Source organism: Grammomys surdaster, unplaced genomic scaffold, assembly GCF_004785775.1.
Source record: "Grammomys surdaster isolate TR1022 unplaced genomic scaffold, NIH_TR_1.0 63, whole genome shotgun sequence".
Taxonomy (NCBI): Eukaryota; Metazoa; Chordata; class Mammalia; order Rodentia; family Muridae; genus Grammomys; species Grammomys surdaster.
The window spans coordinates 10,221,778-10,235,142 of record NW_021604565.1 but is presented as its reverse complement, the minus strand read 5'-3'; the positions used below and the strand labels follow the sequence as shown (position 1 = coordinate 10,235,142).

General features: G+C 41.0%; 1 protein-coding gene across 1 annotated transcript in view; it reads right to left on the bottom strand.

The window, feature by feature from the left end:
* Window positions 1–13,045, bottom strand: part of Cpq (carboxypeptidase Q) — a 437,003-nt gene extending 423,958 nt beyond the window's left edge. The window contains exon 1 of the mRNA XM_028767431.1: window positions 12,996–13,045. The gene's annotated coding sequence lies outside the window, so the exon portion shown is untranslated. The remainder of the gene's footprint in view (window positions 1–12,995) is intronic.
* Window positions 13,046–13,365: the final 320 nt, after the last annotated feature.

Below are 13,365 nucleotides of genomic sequence, written 5' to 3'. Positions count from 1 at the left end.
GCACACCCTCATAAAAAAAGGAGGAGGGGTATGGGATAAGGTATTTGGAGGGAGAATGGGACAGGAGATAACATAGAAAGGTAAATATGTAAAATACCCATTTAAAAAACAGATAAAGGGTCAAAAAAAGAGAGAGAGTTTACTTAATTCATATTATTTTCAAAAGTCTCTAAGAGATGCTAACTGGCTAAGATCTTATTTTAAGCTCTCCACAAAAGAATTTAAGTCTCTGTTTAATATTCTCAAGAGAGATGTAAATCCTAATTTCTCTCAACAATTAATTGACAAAAGAGAAGTAATCTCCCAAAAAGTAGAAGAAGCTTTTATTAATCGATATATTATATGGTCTGATTAGTTGTCGGCTATGCTGTAACAGTCCTTTAATAAAAGAGATTATTAATATAGATTTATATTTCTTTAGATAATGTCTGCATGACTGTCTTAGTGTGGAAGGAGTGACTGTTGGTGCTTCTGCCCTGATTCTACAAGAACTCTGAAAAATTGGCTCTAAAAACAAAAGAGGAGGAACGGTACCCCCACAGAAGGAGTCCCCCTGAAACACTCTCCATCATGCCTTGTTCACTTTTAACTCTCTAAAACTGAAAGCTCATGGCAAATCTGCTGCTGACAGCCTCTGGAATCACCGAGGCCAATAAAAACTATGCCACAGATATGGAGAAAGACCCTCTTACCCTTAAAGGGAATGGCCCAGACCCAGTTCCCTTATGGGGCTGAGGATTGATATGCCTGTTTGATACCACAGAAGGCACAGCTAATCGGCTACCAAAAAGATTAATGAAATAAATAGATACCTCCACAAAGCCAGGCCCAACCATAAATAAAATGAATACCAATTTACATCCAGGGAAGAGAAATCTCCCTGAGAATTCCCTTCTTTTTCCTTTCCAGGTAAAAATGAATCACCCGTGATGTCTGCTGTTAGAAGTTCTAACCCAGATGGTGGCCTCCGAACTTATACTACTCAGACCTTTGAAGGGCCATTGACAAGAACGTCAAACAGCTAGAGATTGACATCACTAATCTGAAGAAATCCCTCGTTTCGATGTCTGAAGAGACCTCCTAAAATCACAAAGATCCTTATTGGACTTGATTTACTCTATTACAATAGAAAAGGCTGTATACAGCTCTTGACTGTGTACAACCCTTATAGAAGAATGTTGCCTTTATATAGTCAAGACAGGGATGGTTAAAGAGAGCGTGAAAAAGGTCAGAGAAGGCTCTGAAAAAAGACAGAGAGAGAAAGAGAAAGATGAGTGCTGGTACAAGAATTGGTTTTCAGCCTCTCCAAGGTTGTCAACCCTACCTCCTCTCATCTTGGGACCATTATTTGGGTTCTTTTGCTTATTTCTTCTGGTCCCTGGGCCTCAAATAGGTTGACTAACTCTGTGAAACAACAGATAAATAATTTGGTAGCAAAACCTATTCAGATACATTATCATAAGTTAGCTATGGAGGACCACGAGACTCAAAATGAGGTTGTTACTCTATCTAGGGTGTTCCCAAAACCCATCTCCACCCAACCTAAAAGAAGGGACTTCCGCCCCTAGACCAAGCACAGAGGGGCCACCCAGAACCCCCTCTGACAGGCGACCTGTATTCTTGCTTAGGCTGTGAGCCTAAGCACTGCAAGGGAATACCAATAAAAGTTAAAAATATCTCTCTGGGTTCCCTGAAGGACAAGCCTGACTGCATAGGGGTTGATGTCAAAAGTATCCCCTCTCCAGGAAAAAGACATCGGGACGGGTATGGCCCTCATGCCTCACTGGACAACGACAGGGGGACCGGAGCCATTACAAAGTCCCCATCAATTACTGGAGGTCAGGCCTCTATCCTTGCCTTCGAAAGATTAGATTCACCACAGCCCTTCTATACTTAGAGAAGGGAGGAGATGTCAGGGGCATCCCTGCTTATACACTGAAGGCCTAAAATCAGTCATAGGCCTAAAATCAGTAATAGGCCTGTCATACATGTATACTAACACCAAGTCTTGGGTCTTGGTGGATAAACACTGAAACAGATGGCTATGAGCTACTGTAAACAGGCAGTTTTTGTGACAATTTACCTGCCTGAGTAGTCATCGGCCTTGTAAATAGGTAGCCTTGGCAGATAATACCAACTTAGGTAAGGACAAGTGAATCATAGGCAGAGCCATGGCGACCTGTCCCCTGAATCTTCACCAGCCGATACCCTGCTCTGAAAGATATCTGTATTCCCCGAACACCCACACTCCAGTGTCATCCCCTTCCCCATGTCCTGTCTTTTTGTGTTTATAACCCCTGTGTGAATGAGTATACATTACAATTTGAAAGAAAAATAAGTTATATTAAAAAAATACTTCTGGCTTTCCTCCTCATCCTCTTCACTTTTCTCAGAAAATAAAAAATTGAATTTTCTTTGTGCATGCTCCAAGGTGCACAGTGTTACCACCAACAGTCACTTCACCATATCAAACTCTGCTATAAACTAAGTGTCTCACCCCAGCTGTAACCTCTGTATTGCTGGACAACCCTTATATTTATCTTTAGTTGACACCTATCAGATTCCCCTACAGCAGCTGCTGCAAATTTTCCCACTCTCCTTAAGCTCCAAATCCTACCCCATCTCTCCCGCAGGATTAGAAAAAGCTCCCCGCTTCAAAACTGAAAGGACGATTTTATAACCATGAGATGGTTTGTATCTCTTTCTTTTCAAAGCTATCCTAGCCCCACCCCCATCTACACATTGTTTCTCAGCTCTCACCCAAGGAAGGAAATGCCAATCAGCCATCCCAGTACCAAATTTTTGGTCCACATTGTAACAAATATCGGGAATTTTTCCTATCCTTTGCTTCTCTCCTTCATCAAAAAGGAATAGGTAAACCTTGTGACTCCAAAGACTTACTAGTATGAATTGAGCATTTATAATATTCTACCAGGAAAACCAAGTTCTACTTAAAGCAGTTTATAGAGATAGAAAGAGCAATTTGCAAATTCATTTGGAATAACAAACAACATAGGATAGCAAAAACTATTCTCAACAACAAAAGAACTTCTGGGGTTATCACCATCCCTGACCTATAGCTGTATTACAAATCAATAGTGATAAAAAATGCATGGTATTGGTACAGAAACACGCAGGAAGATCAGTGGAATAGAATTGAAGACCCAGAAATGAACCCACACTCCTATGGTCTCTTGATCTTTGACAAAGGAGCTAAAACTGTCCAGTGGAAAAAGGACAGCATTTTCAACAAATAGTGCTGGTTCAACTGGAGGACAACATGTAGAAGAATGAAAATTGATCCATTCTTATCCCCTTGTACAAAGCTCAAGTCTAAGTGGATAAAGGACCTCCACTAAAACCAGATACACTGAAACTAATAGAAGAGAAGGTGGGGAAGAGCCTCAAATATTTGGGCACAGGGTAAAAGTTCCTGAACAGAACACCAATGGCTTATGTTCTAAGATCAAGAATTGACAAATGGGGCCTCACAAAATTGCAAAGCTTCTGTAAAACAAAGGACAATGTCAATAGGACAAAATGGCAACCAACAGATTGGGAAAAGATCTTTACCAATCCTACATCTGATACAGGGCTAATATCTAATATATATAAAGAACTCAAGAAATTAGACTCCAGACAACCAACTAAGCCTATTAAAAATGGGGTACAGAGCTAAAAAAGAATTCTCAACTGAGGAAACTCGACTAACTGAGAAGCACCTAAAGAAATGTTTAACATCCTTAGTCATCAGGGAAATGCAAATCAAAACAACCCTGAGATTCCACCTCACACCAGTCAGAATGGCTAAGATTAAAAACTTAGGTGATAGAAAATTCTGGCGAGGATGTGGAGAAAGAGGAACACTCCTCCATTGTTGGTGGGATTGCGAGCTGATACATACAACCACTCTGGAAATCAGTCTCTTGGTTCCTCAGAAAATTGAACATAGCATTACCTGAGGACCCAGCTATACCACTCCTGGGCGTATGCCCAGAAGATGCTCTAACATATAAAAAGGACACATGCTCCACTATGTTCACAGCAGCCTTATTTATAATAGCCAGAAGCTGGAAAGAACCCAGATGTCCTTCAACAGAGGAATGGATAAAAAAAAAATGTGGTACATTTACACAATGGAGTACTACTCAGCTATTAAAAACAATGACTTCATGAAATTCTTAGGCAAATGGATGAAACTAGAAAATATCATCCTAAGTGAGGTAACCCAATCACAAAAGAACACACATGGCATGCACTCACTGATAAGTGGATATTAGCCCCAAAGCTCGAAATACCCAAGATACAACTCACAGACCACGTGAAGTTCATGAAGAAGGAAGGCCTAAGTGTGGGTGTTTCAATCCTTCTTAGAAGGAGTAACAAAATACTCATGGGAGCAAATATGGAGACAATGTGTGGGACAGAAACTGAAAGAGGGGCCGTCCAGAGACTGCTCCACCTGGGTATCCATCCCATGTACAGTCACCAAAGGCAGACACTGATGTGGATGCCAGGAAGTGCATGCCGACAGGAGCCTGATACAGCTGTCTCCTTAAAGGTCTGCCAGAGCCTGACATATACGGAGGAAGATGCCCACAGTAACCATTGAACTGATAAGGGGTTCCCAATGGAAGAGTTAGAGAGAAGACTGAAGGAATTGAAGGGGTTTGTGGCCCCATGGGGAGAGCAACAATACCAACCAACCAGAGCTCACAGGGTCTAAACCACCAGCCTGAGAGCACATAGAGAGGGACCCATGGCTCTAGCTGTATATGTAGGGGAGGATGGCCTTGTTGGGCATAGGTGGGAGAAGAAGTCTTTGGTCCTGTGAAGGCTGGATGCCCCAGTGTGGGGGAATTCGGGGGCGGGAGGTGGGAGTGGGTGGGTGGAGGCACATTCTCATAGAAGCAGGAGGAGGGGGGAATGGGATAGGGGGTTCCTGGGTGGGGGTAATGGGGAAAGACGATAACATCTGAAATGTAAATAAAAATGTAAATATTTTATCCAATAAAACAATTAAAAATAAATAAATACTATTTTATTTAATACTGATGACAATTATTGATACTTTTGATGTTATATTACCTGTTTTATTGATTAGAAAACTGGGCCTAGGGAAATCAGAAAGTTTACACAAGGATACAGAACTTGGTTTATCTCCCCCTCCATTAATATATTACAACCTTTCCAAAGATAAACAAAAGGTTTCCTGATTCTTGTCCTTATGCTCGTCTACTCTCTTTGTGTTCATTGCCGTTCCCATCACAGACACTTATTTAGCATTTCTGTCAGCAAGAACAGGGATGCTAAATACCACACATAATTGCCACAGATATTTCTGGAAATGTTTGTTAAAGCACTGAAAAAAAAACAAATTTTGTTTTTATAATATTTAAAATATGTCAATACTCTTCTTTTTTTTCAGAAGCAATCATTTTCTTAAACACTCCAAGCATAAACAATTTTAAAAATCCAAAGAAATTAAAACTCTAGAATGTTCTTTGGTTTGAAAGTACTTGTCGCCTGGGTGTTTTTCTTTAGTTACCTCACCTGGCTCTATGACCCACGGTTTGACACAGTTTCCACAGCTTTCAAGAGGAGCTTTCTCTGAACAACAAGATCAAGTCCTGAGAGGAAGAGCTCACAAGAGTTTCAGCTGCAAGTGCTTCTGTAACAGAGGCCAAGGCTGCCACCAAGGCCTCCAAGCCCCTGAGGAAGCAAACATTTCTTCCATTGACAAGGGTTTAATTGGACATTTTGAGAATCCAGTGTCATGTATGCTGATGCAAATGTTTGAAAAGTTGTTCACAGTGTAGTTTGATCCAGACAGGCTCCAATGCCAAGCCAGCAACAGCCTCCCATTTATTCTGTTGGACTCAACTTCTAAAGATGTGTCAGGGCTCTCTGAGCCTTGTAAATTTCCACATCCAAAGGGCCATCTGTGCTTTCAAAGCGGCAACCTTCTTCCCACATGGGCACACATCAGTCCTTCCCATGCCAATCCTGCTACTGCATTCAGAAAAAGAGTTAGAAAAATAGGTGTTTGCACCATCTTTAAAAAGCACGGAGTGAAATGTTCAGTAGTTTTTAGAAACAAGCTCCAGTTCCTTTCTCTGAATTAAAATCTTGACTGTTTTTGAAATGCCATTCTGTTATTCCCAGTCCCAGAAAAGATTGCGTAGAAGCTCAGCTAATAGATAAGTTCACTGTAACAGATGATCTCTAAAGAAGCAGTGCTTTATTGGAAGCATAGAAAGAGGATATTAACAAGTGTACAATGAGGAATCTGTAACCATTAGGCCACTAATATATGCCTTAAAATATGAAATGTAGAAAATATAAAAATTATTACCAATTATTATATTGCATTTACTTTATCTCTCTGTTATCACACATCTTTCTCAAGAGAAATTGTTAAACTTCTGAGATATTATTTTTATGTGTGTGCGTGTATACACACACACACACACACACACACACATATGCATGTCTGTAGGTATTTTTGGAATCCAGAAAAATGCATCAGATCCTCTAGAGTTACTTATGGCTATGAGTCACTCAATATGGGCACTGGAAACTGGACATCAGTCCTCTGCAAGAGCAGCAGGTACTCTTAACCACTAAGACATACATCTAGCCCCTCCAAAATGTAAATGTTTAAAGCCTCAAGCTGGGTGTATACATTATGAATATCTCTCGTGTATTAAGAGTAGTTAGTGCACACAGCAAGAGAGTCATGGAGATGAAGATGTTCTACATTCTTCCAAAATGCCAACATAAAATCAGAGATGAGAAATCAGAAGCCATGTGTAGAGATAAACATTTTATAAGAACAAACAAAAGACTTAAACCCATCGTTACCATACCTCCACTTTCAGCTGCAACATAAAAAGCTTGCAAGTCACTGCTGCTGTCCTTACTACAGCAAATCGAACTAAACAAACTGAAAACCAACAACTTTCCTTAGCTCACAAGAGGACTGAAGGGTGAATGAACGTTCTATGATTAAAGAGATGGGGAAATGTAGAGTCATTGTTAAGATCTACTTACTTGGACAAGAGCCACTGGAGCCCTTTGCAGGCAGGAACATGGAAATGGCAATTTTGAAAATGTGCTGGAGGCTGAGTCTGACATATAGTACAGTGAAAGTGTGAAGTTCCTAGAGCCGTGATCTTGCTAAAGGAGGCAGCCACCATTTGGGGCAATCGAAAGGCAACAATGAAAAGGGCCTGAGATCAGATTCCCAACACCAATGTAAAAAGCCATGAATGGTGTCAAATGCTTATAATCCTATTGGGGGTAGGCAGAGACTAGGGGGTCATGGTTGGTTACTGGCCAGTCTAGCCAAGTCAGTGAGCTCTAGGCTCAGTTATAAACCCCATCTCAAAAGCAAAAATAGTCACTGATGAAAACATACAACTTCAATATTTGACATTCACCTTCACACCCACAAGAATTCCCCAACACACACACACACATGCACACACACACACACACACACACACACACACACACACGCACCACTAACACTGCTTTACACATTTACAAATAAATAATTGGATATCGGCAAATAATGTGTGCATTTGTTATTTTTCTGTGATAGTTTCGAATAAAAGAAGGGTTTGTTTTGACTTAGAGTTCAAGGGTGAAGTCCATCATGAAATGGAAAGTTATAAAACAGTGTAGCTTAAGGCAAATGGTCAGTTCAGCCCATTGGTGTTGCCCAAACTACTGTGTGTATTGTACCTCAGTTAATCTAATACACATAATTCCTCGAAGGAGTGTCTGTCTGGAGGCCTGTCTCCTAGATGATTCTTAAAGGACCGTGAATACTCCTCTTTTATAGTTTATATCTGTTAGCAGTATGAAAAGACTCTGAGTCTAATGGAATTGCCTTTGCTTTGGAAAAATCCTTGCTGCCCACAGGATCACTAGAGTTTGAATGCCCAGAACCCATTGTTGCAGGCTGATGTGAAGGATGTGGGAGTAGTGGCCACTTAGTCTCCCAGGAAGTGGGAAAATGTAGCAGAGAGTGAGGGGAAGAAACTAAAAGCTTATTTAGAACACAGAGGAGAAACTAGCTTTCTCTTCCAGATAACTGCTCTTCTAACAGCAACAGAATTGCAAACTTTTCTCATCTTTTTCAGTTTGTTAACAAGGGATAAGAGATTACCAATTTGTAGGTGCTAACAGAGAGGTTAATCTAACTTTGCAGAAAAGGCATTGGAAGGTTTTGTACTGAGTGAAGAATGAGAGGGAGAATAGGATAAAAAGAAAGGGGTTATTATTAGGACAAATTTCTAAGAACACTTGATAAAGTCTATGACAAATTGTTATCGAAAGAAAAGACCAATCTAGTGTGATCACAGTATCAAGCTCTTTGTAGAAATGACTACATCAGCCTAGTATCTTACAAACAAAGAGCACCTTTGCACTTGACTACTGCAAAAAAGAGCAGAAGTAGATGCAGCTACTTTTATCTTTCTTGTATAAATGAAAACTTTAAAACTCAGGTGCCTACTCTTTGTTTCTGCTCTCATGGCTGACAGTAACTCACAACACTCTGACTTTTAGTCCATGGCAGAATCTATTATCTCAGAGCCTTGCTTTGCCTTGGAATTTTTTACTGTATGTTCTCTCTAACTCTGCCAACCACGTCAAGTGAAAAACCAAAGCAGGTGGTATTTGGAGGCCACCAGAGTCAAGAGCTCTAGGGAGAGGAAGTGGCTGGAGGATTCCTAATGCCAGCACTGCTGTATGGGATACAAAAGCTCATGAAGGATGGTATTTAGAGACTAGAGACTGTGAATCCCAAATGATGCTTTCGGGGCAGTGGGGAGTATTCAGTATGAAACAGTCTTATGACTTGATCTTCAGCAAAGAAGATGACCCTTTTTATGATACTGATAACCCTTTTATAAAGTGAACAATCATTCAGTGGTGACAGAGTAAAAAAAAAAAGTCACACTTATCAGTACAGAATTTGCTTAGGGTAAGATACACCTGTGATACTGTGTATCATACATATAATATGTGAAGACTTGCGTATCAAGAATTAATGAGATAATCTGGGACTGAATCCCAGAATCATTAAATACATTTTAAAATATATGGAACATGATTTTCATGTTCAATTCACCTATCTCCCTTTACTGGTTACCAATCATGTAGAAGTAGGCCATTGAACAATATAAAACTCAGTTGGCAAATGGAAAGACAAGTCTAGACCTGGCACTGCCCTTAGTCTAACTGTAAGGACACATAGGAGACAGCCATACATGTAAACTCATCCATACAGTGGGCAGACACAGGAAAACTAGAAATTCATGGTCCTTCAACTTGTAACAGTATGAAAATAAAATATTTTTTTGCATGTGTATGTGTGGTGGGTGTTTTTGTTTGCATGTGTACATGTGAAGGTGTTCATACCTATGGAGGCCCAAAGTTGACATCCAGAATCTTCCTTCATTGCTCTATCTTATTCATTGTGGAGGTACCTTCAGTAAAGAAAACTGAACCCAAAGCTTTCCAGCAAGGGTAGATTTGGAAAACACAGAAGCTAGTGTACTGCAGAGATCCTCTATCTCTGCATTTCAAATCCAGGAATTACAGGCATGCCGCTGCATCCACTCTGCAGTACACTTGGGTGTAATTAAGTATGTGGTAGTTCACTCTCTTCTCAAATTCAGTATTCCATTCCTTACCTTGCATATAGCACACACTCAGTAAACTGTTGGGATATCAATGTTTGCTGAATAAAATAATAACTAAGGAGAAGCACCAGTTGATCCTACTACTTTGCTACATTACAGAAAGGAGCCCAGATCCAAATGGGCTGGCTGATGCCTAGCACTGGGGAGACCGAGGTGCACAGTTGGTTGCAGCAAGTTTGAAGGCAGCCTTGGCTACATAGTGACTTCCTGAGCAACTGAGCTACAGAATAAAAAATTGTGTTAAAACAAAAAGATTGAGAAGAGATAAAAGGATGTAGGAAAGAAGGAGCAAAGAAGGGAAGGAGAAAATGACAAAATAAAGGAGAGAAAAACATGCCCAGAAATCAAGAAAAAAAAAATAGTAATCCACAATGGGAAAGCACACAAATGGATTGTTTGTTTTTAAAAGCTAAGTGGTTTAGAGAAAGTACGAGTGGGGGCAGAGAGAGTACATTTTAAAGCTCCAGCTCCAGGGCAAGTAATAAAAGTTTCTGCCTTAAATATTTTTTCATAATACTGTGAGCAATAGGAAAGTCTATTCCATCATACCAGCCTCAGGGCAGAAAGTTCCAGCCTCCTGAGCTAAATCAAATTGGCAAGGGCTCTCAAATTTCCAGGCACCGACCACTGGTCTCTGCCTTCCGTGAAGCTAAACCTGGCAGACAAAAGGAAACAAAATAATTCCCACTTATTTTACAGGCTCCTTTTTTTGCTCTCATCAATTAATTATAAGGGTCCTGGAAGTCCATTTTACATCCCTAGTGTTCCCTATTAGGAGGATGGCAAGCAGCCTCTTACCAAAGACACACACATCACACACACACACACACACACACACACACACACACACACACACTGCTTAGATCTCATGGTACAGTGCCCTTAAATGCTGGTCACTGAACCCTCAATGTCACCTACTTTAAAATCCCTAAATAAGTAAAAGTATTAGGATGCATGAGCATTTAGGATGAAAGTGTCAAATCCTAGTGGAATCAAAACATTCTTATTTAGATTTATTTTGAGACTATCTCACTTGGTTGCTCAGACTGTCCTTGAACTAATAACAATTCTCATCACACTTACAACTGTGAGTCACCATATTTGGCTGAAATTTGTGTGTGTGGGGGGGGACTATGTGGAAATAAGAGGATAGCTTGCAGCATTAGTTCTTTCCTTCCGTACCATGTCTGTTCCTGGGATTAAACTTAGTTCAGTTGGGTTAGCAGCATGTGCCTTTACCAACTAGCCATTTTGATGACCCTAGCTGATAATTTTTAGAATAATAAAATAACTAAATCCACCTTAGTAATCCAACACCTTGGTTCCCATTCTCAGTTCACTGGATATGGAAACAATATCCAAATTTTGTACATGTTCCACATGGAAACCAGTCTTCCACACCACCCAGGCTTTCCCAGCAGACACTGTCCGAGCCCGTCTGCTTATGCTCTGAGTCCTGGCTTCCTATTTTTCAAATACTATTTCTGCTAGTTAGGTCAAAAGGAGTTTCAAGTGTACCTTGCTCTTAGGTTTATGGTGAGGATTATTAGGGCAAAATAAGTAAGAGGTTTAAATGAACGTGTGTGATCAGCACCATAGATATCAACTTAGATATCTCATAGCTGAATGACACATGAACCCACAACTGGGTATTTGGGAGAAGAACCTGAGAAAATCAGTCTTTTTCACTCAACAAAACATTTACTCTACCAGATAGACTTGAAATAAGTAGGCAACAATACACACATCAAAGCCAAGTGCACTGGCACATGTCTGTGACACCAGCACTAGCAGGGTGGAGATGAGTGGATTCCTGGTGCTCATTGAATCACTGGCTCCTAGGTCCACTGAGATGTGCTGTCTCTAAAATTTAAATAATAAAACCTTTGAGGAAGATACCTGTGTTAACCGCAGGTCCATACACACACACATACACACATACACACATACATACACACACATACACACATATACCCACACACACATACACACACACATACACACACATATACACACATACACACACATACACACACACATACACACATATACACACATACACACACATATATACACACACATACACACACATATACACACACACATACACACACACACATATACAAATTCACACACACATATACACACACACACACAGTGAAGTTAAAATCTAAAGAGATCAAGTGGCATTTCAAAGTCACTGCTTTTTAAAATTTTTTTGTTTGTTTGTTTGTTTGTTTGTTTGTTTGTTTGTAGAACTTGGTATCTAGGAAGAAGAACTATAGCAGTGGCCAACCATATTAAAGCACTCTTTGGGTGTCATGCACACAAATAAATTACTTTCCTCATTGTGACATATTTAGTTGTCTTTATTCACCTGCAATTCAGCCAGCCCTTGTCTAAGGAAAATAGACATTGTTCATAGTCTTAGATTCAAGAGAAATGTCTGGATTTACATTCAAGTCAGCGACATGGTTCTTCTTTGAGATGTACCTTTGTACTTTGTAAATACATTAAATATTGTGATGACAACGATGCCTCAAAACCAAAAGTGGGGAAGAATAAAACACAAGCAAGAAAGAGTTCAGGTATATTTTGTTTTAAGCAAAAATACATCAAATCTCACCAATGTGGATAATAAAGTGTAGGAGTCTAGTGACCAACAGTTACATAGACTCACACTCCTCTCAATTAACCACAGAGATTGTGAAACACTTAACTCTGAGAAAAACAGAGTCGAAAGTCCGTGTGTCCAATGTCTCCGTTTCATATTCACTGAGCCAGTCATATATTTCGCTCACTCTCCTCCATTTCCTACACATTCGTCTACTTAATTCATTCAGTTCTACGTCATAGTCAATTATTAGTTATTGAGTACTGCTACGTATGACAAGTCGGACGCTGACAACTCGAAAATGGGGCCTTTCATATCAGAATTGAGAGAACAGAGCAAGGTAGAAAGTGAAAGAAACCCCCAAAGCGGTCCTCCCACACCCTGGTAAAGCCTCTTGCAGGACAGGAGACCAGGGAAAATTCCAGATAGGGACTGAAGGAAGCTCCAAGGCAGCTGAGGAGAGGGGCAGGGGACCTTGAGGAAGGGACAGGCATCAGCAGTTTTGGGCTCTGCCTCTGGGTTTCAGTGTGACCGCAGGCAGTCCCGGCCTATGCCAGGGCGCTCCATTCTGGTCAAGAAGCTCTCTGGCAACCAGGCCTGCTGGCCTCAGCCCACCCTCCCGCCTCCGGGCAGCAGCGGGTCACCCAAGGTCCGGGCGCACGCACCTGGTCACGAGGCTCTGCGAAGCAGCGGCCGCTACACCGGTGACGCCTGCAGACTACTGCCACGTCCGGGGGCGGGACCGGGAAGGTCGCTCAGAGCTCACTGGATCCATAGGGCGGGCCTCCAGAGGAACAGCCCTCCTCCAGCCTTCCAAAACCTCCCCAAGCTTTCAAAACAAGAGCTTGTGGCAGGAACTGTGCAGATCCAAACTATAGTTGTAAGGTAAACGAGCGCATCACATGGCATATGGCTTAGTAGGAGATGTAGATGTAAGCAAATAATTCTAATGAGGTAAACCCCAGAAGAGAATGGAAGCACCAAGGAGGTGCTCCCTTCCAGTGACTTGTATGAGCCAACTCTGAGTTAATAGGA